The sequence below is a fragment of the Cyprinus carpio genome, unplaced genomic scaffold (assembly GCF_018340385.1).
Source record: "Cyprinus carpio isolate SPL01 unplaced genomic scaffold, ASM1834038v1 S000006800, whole genome shotgun sequence".
NCBI lineage: Eukaryota > Metazoa > Chordata > Actinopteri > Cypriniformes > Cyprinidae > Cyprinus > Cyprinus carpio.
This window is the reverse complement of record NW_024879386.1, coordinates 398646-410188: the sequence shown is the minus strand read 5'-3', so window position 1 is coordinate 410188 and position 11543 is coordinate 398646. Positions and strand designations below refer to the sequence as shown.

At 37.8% G+C, this 11543-nt stretch overlaps 1 pseudogene; it reads right to left on the bottom strand.

The window, feature by feature from the left end:
- Positions 1 to 290: 290 nt before the first annotated feature.
- Positions 291 to 11543, bottom strand: part of LOC109067595 — a 34473-nt pseudogene continuing 23220 nt past the window's right edge.

The following is an 11543-nucleotide window of genomic DNA, read 5'->3' as shown; positions in this document are numbered from 1 at the left end:
TGGTTCAATAACATTGAATGTTACAGGGACTGATTATTGCAAATGCAGATCCCACTGTGCTTTGGTTAAACAATTTTTATTTATTTATTTATTGCTAAGGTTTGCATATGGTGGTGTTCTTAATGACAGCTTTCCTTACAATATATACTATTCCTAAAATAAGAAATATCCCAATATATCGCCTTGCTTACAGTATTGCAGTGTATCGCAATATATCGCAAGGCAACCCTTGTACCGTGATACGTATCGTATCGCCAGATTCTTGGCAATACACAGCCCTACTCACCTCAGTGTCTTCAGTTGACATTTTGGATCCTGTAATAAATCATTGAGCTGCTTCACTCCTGTTTGTCCAGGATCATTTCCGGGAGATCCAGCTCTATCAGGTGTGAAGGGTTTGATCTCAGAGCTGAAGTCAGAGCTTTATAACCTTCTTCAGTGATACTGCAGTCTGAGAGCCTAAAGAAAAGAGGATAAAAAAAAAATCATATATATTTTAAAATAATATCAGTGTATGTTTTTTATATCATAAAACCTCAAATACACTAAATTAATTTTCTCTTCTTGGCTGAGAAGCCCTGACCTAGGGACAGAAGCATGTGTCTTCATTTTTCTTATTTTACTCCAGTTATTTTTAACTTTGAACAAAAGAAAACAATATTATTAAACTCCAACAGTGGTTCATTAACACTAGAACCACCAGAGATCACTGTATACCTATAACCGCCAGCGGGTAAATTTTACCCATGTACATTACAACTGTATTTATATGGCTAAAGAACATATTATTTCACTGTATTATGCAACTGTCTTCACAAAGAAGTGTCTAGAGTTATGAAATGATTATGTCTAGTCATCAGCTATATTTGTATCCTGTTGTTTTATGTTTAAGACTTTTTAATGCAGGCTACACGAATCCGTAATGGGTCATGAGAAATAATCACAAGAAATACAAACAAATGAGAAAAGCAAGTATGTCCCCGTTGACTTCGTTGTTTACTTGCTCCGTCACCTCCGTTCTTTTTCTTCTAGAGCACTGGTTCGCTGGCTGAACAGTCAATCAGAATGATCAGATGGCCCGACTGACTGTCAAGCCCCAACGCTGATTCAACATGTCGAGTCATCCATTACAAAGCCGACGAGGACCAATTTCAGCCGACAGTGCTAAACACACTAAGAAGATTCATCGGCTTGGTGTGTTCCAGGCTTAGCGCACCATCGGCTTGGTGTGTTCCAGGCTTAGCGCTAGGTCAAAAAAAAAAATTTAACAAAAAAAAAGGCCTGCACTGACAGCAGAAAATAGAAGGTAGTAGCCTAAATATTTGGGTGGTACATTATTATACAATGTTATTAATCAATATATTAAGAATACCCATTCTATTTAAATTACTAATATAGCCTATAGACAATAATGAGCAATAATAATTCACCACACTGCATAGGATGATGTGATGACAAATTCAAGCACACAGCTAAATATGTATTAATTTGTTTAGTTATATCATTTATAGTTTGAATAAGAGAACAACACCATTAAACTTGGGTTATCAAAAACAAAGTTGTATTCATTAAATCATATAGATCAGATTTTTATTAATTTATTTCTTCAGCAAACGACCAGACAAGAATATCAACACAGTAGAAAACAATAAACGATATGGCAAGATAAAAATTAAATAATTAAACCAAAGTTTGACCAATTAGAGTAATGTTAAGCTAAAAAACATGTAAATATGATAGTAAATATGATATATGGATCACTGTCAGATGAGCCGTCAGATGCTTAGCTGAACCAGGAAGCAACTTGCCATCAGACTCTCCATCACTCATGGCATTTAGTGTTTCTAATACCTACCTTCCATAAATCCCTTTTTTTTGTCATTTTTACTTCATTTATGGAAACTGATAACCGCTAAAATCAGTGAGTGAAAGGTGTTGCCTAGAAATGTACAATGTTAAAAACATAAGCGGCAAAAAAATGACAGCGCGAAAATACATGCATTCAATAGCGGGTAAATTTTGACCCACTGGCGCTTATAGGTATTAATTCCCCCATTTTTTGATCTGGTTTTTTATCTAAACAATGTTTAAACAACATTGAATTGTAAATTACATCATTTTAGTAAAAGTCAATGACTATCAAAAACTCTCCTTGTTTGCACGTGTCAATGTTTACGAATAGATTAAATGAAAAACTCTCCTTGTTTGCACGTGTCAATGTTTACGAATAGATTAAATGAAATAGGACAAATTAAATCTTGACAAACTATATATCATTATAAACATCTAAGCCTCAAGCATCGACGACAGATCGCTGTTTTTCAATGGAAAGCTTATAAAGAATGTGTTTACTAGATTTGTGTAAGCAGTACACATCAAAACATGAAGAATCAAAACGCAGTACATACCAGATTCGTCGTAATAACGAGTCATAAACATATCCACAGCTATAAATCCCGGTTTAGTTAGGAAGGTAAGGGTCCACTGAATGACATCCCATTGAGCAGGTTTAGTCCACTGAAGCAATAACGTTGTAATATGGATGATAATTCCTTTGTTTACGTTTCAGTTCTTCAGGGACAGTATTGTTTGTGTCCGTTATGGAATAACTCACGCTCAGAAAACTGCATCTTGGTTGTAAAAAACAACGGCGTGGCTATGTAGCGTGCAGTGTCACAAACAGAATGAGACGATCCACTAGGATCAATAGGCGGAAAAATTGTTTATTTGAATTCTGGCACTCTCTTAATCTGAATTCTGCTCTGTATCTGCATGATTACCATCTGTTTGGGGATCTAGACATAGTCTCAGAAAAATCTCAGAAAAATGGTTTTACATTACTTTTCTAGATTGCTCCAGGACTGATTTCATGTATTTTTATATCAAATAAAAACAAATTCAGTGTGTAAAAAAAATTCAAGGCACTTCAGTGTCTATAACTTTGAGCATTATCAACTCTGGTTGATAAAAAGTAAAGCCCAAAGGGTCTTCTCTCCAAAGACACCAAAATTATGTGTGTAACACACTGAAGTAAGGAACTGTTGCAATTTTAAGTTGGCACTTTCAGCTGTGAGTCCCATAATGGGGGGTCTGGTTGACAGGTTAAACCTGCTATGTACATTTCAAAAATAGCCACAAGTAAAAATGACCCCATGGAGGTTCTAGTGTTAAACTCACCTTAGTTTCTTGAGTGTGCAGTTTGTGTCTTCTAATCCGCTCTGGAGTTTCTTCACTCCTGAATCCTGCAGATTATTCTTGTTCATGCCAAGTTCTTTCAGACTGGAGTTTGATCTCAGGACTGTAGCTAGAGCTGAACAGCTTTCCTCTGTTAGACCACACTTACGCAGACTAAAATGAACGTGAGAGTGACAATTTACAAATACAAAGTACTTGATTTCACTATTAAGGGAATCCCGAAAACTGATTTTGGTCACTTCATTTAAAATATTTTAAATGTGTAAAAAAAGAATTTAACTAAAAATACTCACGTCAGTGTGTTGAGTTTACAGTTATCCTGCAGCAGAGCAGTGATCTGATTCAGTATTGTGTCTCCTAGTTTACGTTCACTTAGATTCAGCTCTTTCAGGAGTAACGGGTTTTCACCCACAATTCCTGTCACATACTGACAGGCTTCATCTGCAGCAGGACCCAAAAACCTGCATAAAGACGAAATATATTGACATATATTGAGAATACATCTTTTTTATCTTGTGAAAGGTCTTTTAATAAATTCAAAGATTTTTTAAACATATTTTTTTATTATCTTTCAGCTAAATTGGGTTGACTGTTAATATTATAAAATAAATCTTTTGAAAGGGCTTTAAGACAATCAAATTCTATGAATTTATTTTTGACAGTTATATTCTCTTTCAGCAACAGTGGTTTTAAAACTATTGCACTTAATAATTTTTAATGTCACTCACCTCAGTGTCTTCAGTTGACAGTTTGGATCCTGTAGTAAATCACTAAGCTTCTTCACTCCTGATTGTCCAGGATCATTTCCTGTCAGATCCAGCTCTGTCAGGTGTGAAGGGTTTGATCTCAGAGCTGAAGCCAGAGCTTTATAACCTTCTTCAGTGAAACTGCAGTCTGAAAGTCTGCCAACATTTAAAAAAAAAAAAAAAAAAAAAAAAAATTAATATTGTGGCTCAAATTCATGATCGTTGTATAGTTTTCATCTTATTTTTTTATAATTATTTTTTTTTTTAAATACATGAGGGGCTACAGATCACATTTCAACAGATTATTAAATATGTTTCAGAAATGAAGATTTATTATTTTTATTTTTATTTTACAAATGTGTCTATGTAATTGATCTCCCTTGTTATTTTATTAAGAGATAAACAGGATATGGAGAAAACAGGTGATTACTATATACAGCCTACTATTGTATACAGAAAGAGCTTTATTCTTTAATCAGAATCAGAATCAGAAAGAGCTTTATTGCCAAGTATGCTTGCGCATACAAGGAATTTTGTTTTAGTGACATAAGCTTCCAGTACACAGACACAACAACACACAGTCAAAAAAACAAAAACAAAAAAAACCTTTGCAATTAAATAAGTGTATAAACAATTGTGCTATAAATGATAATGGAATAAGATTGAGTAAGATGCAGGGATGTACTAGGATGGAGGAGTAACAAATAAATATAAGGATTCTGCACATTTTTATTGCATAAGTGGGGAACATTTAACTGTTCATTAGGTAGATTGCATGGGGGAAGAAACTGTTCTTGTGCCTGACTGTCCTGGTATTTGCAGCTCTGAAGCGCCCGGCCAGATGGCAAAAGTTCAAAGATGGGGTAACTTGGATGTGAGGGATCCAGAGTGGATTTTTTCTGAGCCCTTTTCCTCACTCTGGATGTATACAGTTCTTGAAGGGTGGGCAGGGGAGCACCAATAATCCTTTCAGCAGTCCGAACCGTTCTCTGTAGTCTTCTGATGTCTGATTTTGTAGCTGAACCAAACCAGACAGTTATTAAAGTGCACATTACAGCCTCAATGACAGCTGAGTAGAACTGTTTCACCAGCTCCTGTGGCAGGTTAAACTTCCTCAGCTGGCGAAGGAAGTACAACCTTTGTTGGGCCTTTTTCACAATGGAGTCAATGTGATTGTCCCACTTCAGGTCCTGAGAGATGGTGGTTCCCAGGAATCTGAATGACTCCACTGCAGCCACAGTGCTGTTCATGATGGTAAAATGTGGGGAGTGCAGGGGGGTTTCTTCTGAAGTCCATGATCATCTCCACTGTTTTGAGCGTGTTCAGCTCCAGGTTGTTAAGACTGCACCAGACAGCCAGCTGCTCAACCTCTTGTATGTAAGCAGACTCGTCACCGTCCTGGATGAGACCGATGACTGTAGTGTCGTCTGCAAACTTCAGGAGCTTGACAGAAGGGTCTTTAGAGGTGCAGTCGTTGGTGTACGGCGAGAAGAGCAGTGGGGAGAGAACACATCCCTGAGGGGCACCAGTGTTGGTGGAGTGGCTGCTTGACATGAATTTCTCCAGTGTCACTAGCTGTTGCCTGTCTGTCAGAAAGCTGGTGACCCACTAAAATAAACAAAAACAAAAACAGAGATGGATCATTTTTGTATCAAAATCTATTACGAATAAGGTGTTGAAAGCCGAACTAAAGTCCACAAACAGGATCCTCACATAAGTCCCTGTTTTATCCAGCTGTTGCAGGATGAAGTACAATCCCATGTTGATTGCATCATCCATGGACCTGTTTGCCCGGTAAGCAAACTGCAGGGGGGGTCCAGTAAGGGTCCAGTGATGTCCTTCAGATAAACCAGAACCAGTTTTTCAAATGACTTCATGACGACAGACGTTAGAGTCACAGGTCTGTAGTCGTTAAGGTCCTGTAATCTTGGGTTTCTTTGGAATAGGGATGATGGTGGAACGTTTGAAGCAGGAAGGCACTTCACACAACTCCAGAGATCTGTTGAAGATCTGTGAAAAGATGGGGGCCAGCTGGTCAGCACAGGTTTTCAAACAGGGTGGTGTAACGCCATCTGGGCCTGGTGCTTTTCCTTCTTTTGTTCTTCCTGAAGACCTGGCGCACATCATCTTCACATTTACATTTGTATTGCATTAAACACACTTCAGTATATTCTTCATGTTTAATGGAAGCAAGATGAATAAGCATCAATATTTATATTATACTGCTTAGGAAAAAACAAATGTGACTCTGGACCACAAAACCAGTCATAAGGGTCAATTTTTTTTGAAAATGAGATTTACATACAAAAAGTCTGGAATCTGAGGGTGCAAAAAAATCTAAATATCGAGAAAATCACCTTTAAAGTTGTCGAGAACTAAAGAACTAAAGTAGCAATGCATATTACTAATCAAAAATTAAGTCTTAATATATTTACAGTTAGAAATTTACAAAATCTCTTCATGCAACATGATCTTTACTCCATATCCTAATGATTTTTGGCATAAAATAAAAATCAATCATTTTGTCCCGTACAGTGTATATTTGGCTATTGCTACAAATATACCCCAGTGACTTAAGACATAAGTCTTAAGACTTAAATCACAAATGAATTTGTAGTATTTTTTTTTTATTTTAATTGGTTTTAAAGTAATCCATATATACTTCACTTTCATTCTAGTTATTTGAATTTAGTTCAGTTTTCCAGTTGTGTTTGCTTTTATTTAAGTACAGTTAATATATTTTTGTTTTAGTTTTAGTTAGAAAACTGGTAATCTTACATGTTTCCTATTTTTTGAGGTGAACAGAAAAAAAAAAATATTTCCATAATCTGCCAATGTGTAATACTGATCTCACTGTTGTGGTGTTGAGTGTAGCTGATGGTAAAATGTACTCACTTAAGTATCTTCAGCTCACACACAGGATTCTTCAGTCCCTTACAGATCTCTTTGACTCCTGAGACCAGCAGACGACTGTTGTTTATGCCCATCTCTTTCAGGATGGTTTTGGAGGAGAGAACAGTAGCTAGAACTGAACAGATTTTTCTCTGTCAGCCTACAATTATTCAGCCTAAACAGAATAAAATGGCATTAATTGATATTCAGGACATATTCAACAGGCCTTAATATTAGGGGGAAGTCATGGCCTAATGGTTACAGAGTTTTGACTTCTAACCCTAAGGATGTGGGTTTTGAGTCTCGGGCCGGCAATACCATGAATGAGGTTCCCTTGAGCAAGGCACCCAACCCCTAACTGCTCCCCGGGCGCCGCAGCATAAACGGCTGCCCACTGCTCCAGGTGTGTTCATGGTGTGTGTGTGTGTGTGTTTTAGTGCTGTGGGTGTGCACTTTGGATGGGTTAAATGCAGAGCACAAATTCTGAGTATGGGTCACCATACTTGGCTGTATGTCACTTCACTTCACGTTTTTAACTATCTGATCACACATGTGACTGACAGTCTTTAATAATGATAAACAAAGTGTTATAAATGTATAACATCACTCACGTAATTTTTTTCCAGTTTGCAATGGGAGTCTATCAATAGAGCAGAGAGCTTCTCCCAATCCAAATCTCCAATTTTATCTTCACTCAGATCCAGATCTGTCAGAAGTAATGGACTTTTATCAAGAACTTCAGTGAGATAATCACATGCTTCCTGTGCAGCAGGACTTTTCAGAAACCTACAGGAAGAAGATAAGAATTTAGATCATTAATATTTTTACATAATGTCATCACAACTTCCGTTGTGTGTCTGTTGAATTTCTCTGCATTGCATTTTGATTTAATTCATGTTATTCCGATTCCACATTGGTCTATTTGACCCCCTCTATTGTTAAAATATATCAATGTTTATTACCTGATGATCTTTAATTTACAGGAATCATCCTGTAGTAAATCATTGAGTTCCTTCACTCCTAATTGTCCAGGATCATTTCCTCTGAGATCCAGCTCTATCAGGTGTGAAGGGTTTGATCTCAGAGCTGAAGCCAGAGCTTTATAACCTTCTTCAGTGATACTGCAGTCTGAAAGCCTAAAACATATGTCATTAGTTTGTATTTTACATTATTTTTGGGTGGTTAATACAATGCCTGTTTTTTTTGTCTAAAAACAGCAAACCACTGTCCAATATATTTTTTTGTCAGTAAAATGTGAATATAAATCTTAAAACTTCGATCAGCTACATTTTTGCCTGTGTAAAAAAAACTGTTTTACTTTAGAGTGATCAAGTGACTTTAAGGATGCTTTCACACTTGGTTCGCTTGCCTGGTCCAAACCCGCACAGAGGTTGTTCACAGAGATTCGGTACATAACGGTACTTACTGTACATCTGTCTTATGAATGTACTGCAAATGATCTAAAGAACGCTGAAGGTGAATAGAAATGAGATATACAGCTCTCTGTTTGCAGCATGTCAGTCACACGCGTCAGGAAAGTGAGTGAAACACAAACACAAATACACATATTTATCAAATGATACAACATTTATAGCGGTTCACTTTCACGATTTGGTACGATTGTGTTCACTTGAACCGTACCCCAGACCACCCTTTTTAAGTGGACCCCGAGTATGGTTGGCAGTTGTGCACCTGAGTTTGGAAGACAGCGTTCTCATCATCCAAACAAACCGAACTCTCGAGTCAATGAAACCTGGGTATGCACCAAAAGTGCCAGTGTGAAAGCAAAAGTCTTTTGATTCTTGTATGTGAAGTTTCCTCACCTCAATCTCTCCAGTTTACAGTGTGAATCCTTCAGAATGTCACATAAGTGATTCACTCCTGTGTTTTTTACTTCATTCTCACTGAGTTCCAGCTCTCTCAAGAGAGATGGATTTAATTTCAGAGCTGAAGTCAGGATGATACATGTTTTTCTCTGTAACTACTGCATCTACACAAACTGAAAAGAGAAAGATAAAGAAAATATGTCGATTTTATGATAATCCTTCAAGGTTTTGGAGGATTTGCTTGTCATTTCTGACAGTAATTTGTCATTTTAAATTGACTCTACAAGTGCATTACAACTACCACAAAGTTACAAGCTATGAAATACTAAGATATGTAAATTCAAGATGAATTCAATCTTACCCTTGGTTTGTTACATCTGTTTGTTTATTTTCTACTCAGTAACTCTACAATAAGGTATAATTTGTAAAAATTGGTAAATAAATAATAACTAGTTAACATGAACTTATAATCTAACATTACATAATAAATGCTATAAAAATATATTGCTAATTTTGAGAAGGAAGCTGTATTATAGGCAAATGGTGGCAAACACCTGAATAAAATATTGGATTGTTCCCACGCATTCACATATATTTTTGTCCAACCCCTGAATGTGCACTTAAATTTAACTTAAATTGAAATTTACAGCTGAAAACCGATTCTGTAACTCAGCTAGGAAAGACATCTGTGTATTTATAGTGAAGCTGTATTTTTTATTTTTTTTTTGGGGATGCTAAGAGAAAAATTGCACTGACTTGAATGAGAATTATCAACTACTGTAACATAACTAGTAGCTATTAGTAGTGACATGTGAAATGTTGTAAGATACTCACATCAGTGTGCTGAGTTTACAGTGCTTATCCTGCAGTAGAGCAGCGATCTGAATCTGTGTGTCTCCTAGTTCACGTTCACTCAGATTAAGCTCTCTCAGGAGTAACGGGTTTTTACACATAACTGCAGTCAAAAACTGACAGGCTTCATCTGCCAGCAAGACTCAAAAACCTGGAGAAGGGAAGTTGAAGCAGGATTCAATTCAGTGTGCATTATATTACAAAATATGTTAAGATTATCAAACATTGTTTGTAATGAGAGCTCTTGTTAATCTTAACAGTTTTATTTTAAACATTTCAATAAATATCTCATGGCCTGAACCAGTTTGTGAGGCAAGGGGCTGAGGAGCTTGGAAGATCACCGTAACCTCCCTCTGGCCAGAAATCTTGCTCTGGTCTACTATCACAAGAACAGTCATCATGGTTGAATTGAGTGTACCATGGGAAGACAGCCTGGAGGCTGCTTTTCAGAGGAAGATGGAGAAGTACACCGATCTCTCATTCACGTGCAAAGAGGAAAGTTAGAGTGCTTTCACCTATCCAGTGGAAGTTGGCTGTCGAGGCTTGAATAGTACCTTCACTCAACAGCTCCTGAAGTCTCTCGGTATCAGAGGAGCTTGGAAGCACCACATAGGCGTGATCCCTGCTATCACCCGAAGGCAACTGTTGCTGGGAGCTGATCTTGACCACCAGTTGAATTTCCTGCAGCAGATCACCGTAACCTCCCTCTGGCCAGAAATCTTGCTCTGGTCTACTATCACAAGAACAGTCATCATGGTTGAATTGAGGTGTGCCATGGGAAGACAGCCTGGAGGCTGCTTTTGAGAGGAAGATGGAGAAGTACACAGATCTCTCATTCACGTGCTAAGAGGAAAGTTAGAGTGCTTTCACCTATCCAGTGGAAGTTGGGTGTCGAGGCTTGAATAGTACCTTTCACTCAACAGCTCCTGAAGTCTCTTGGTATCAGAGGAGCTTGGAAGCACCACATAGGCGTGATCCCTGCTATCACCCGAAGGCAACTGGGAGCTGGGAGCTGATCTGACCACCAGTTGAATTTCCTGCAGCAGATCACCGTAACCTCCCTCTGGCCAGAAATTCTTGCTCTGGTCTACTATCACAATAACAGTCATCATGGTTGAACTGAGTGTGCCATGGGAAGACAGCCTGGAGGCTGCTTTGAGAGGAAGATGGAGAAGTACACAGATCTCTCATTCACATGCAAAGAGGAAAGTTAGAGTGCTTCACCTATCCAGTGGAAGTTGGCTGTCGAGGCTATGAATAGTACCTCCACTCAACAGCTCCTGAAGTCTCTTGATATCAGAGGCACCAAGTTGTCAAAGGCACTAAAGGATCTGGCAGAGGAGGAAGAGGAAGGGAGCTACTGGCTCTGGCTTTAGAAAAAGGATCATACAACGGGCGAGAAGGATCATAGAACTACCTGTAGGGGGACAGTAAGGAGTCTTTCCTGCCACTACTCCACCACCCAGAGATGTTCTGGGATGAAAGGAGCTGAACATCAATGATGGGTGGCTCCCGGCTGATGACTCTGCAGCCTTCCGCCTAAATTGCACATTCTGATCTTTCAAATTTGATCATTTTGACCCATTTTGATGCAACAAATTGTGTACCTTACGCTATTAGGGAAATAATACATCTAAAAATAATTCACATGCGCATCATTTATTTTGAATTATTTCATCATCTCTCACCTCAGTGTCTTCAGTTGACAGTTTGGATCCTGTAGTAAATCACTGAGCTCCTTCACTCCTGATTGTCCAGGATCATTTCCTGTGAGATCCAGCTCTATCAGGTGTGAAGGGTTTGATCTCAGAGCTGAAGCCAGAGCTTTATAACCTTCTTCAGAAATACAGCAGTCTGAAATTCTAGTGAAAAGAAGTTTGAAATTACCTATTATCTAATCAGATCTATTATCTAAAATTAATATCAGTGAAAGAGTTTTCATAATGTAAAACCTCAAATAAACTACATTTATTTTCTCTTCTGGACAGATAATTTTTTACTACACTAAAACTCTTTACTACAGTAATGTAAA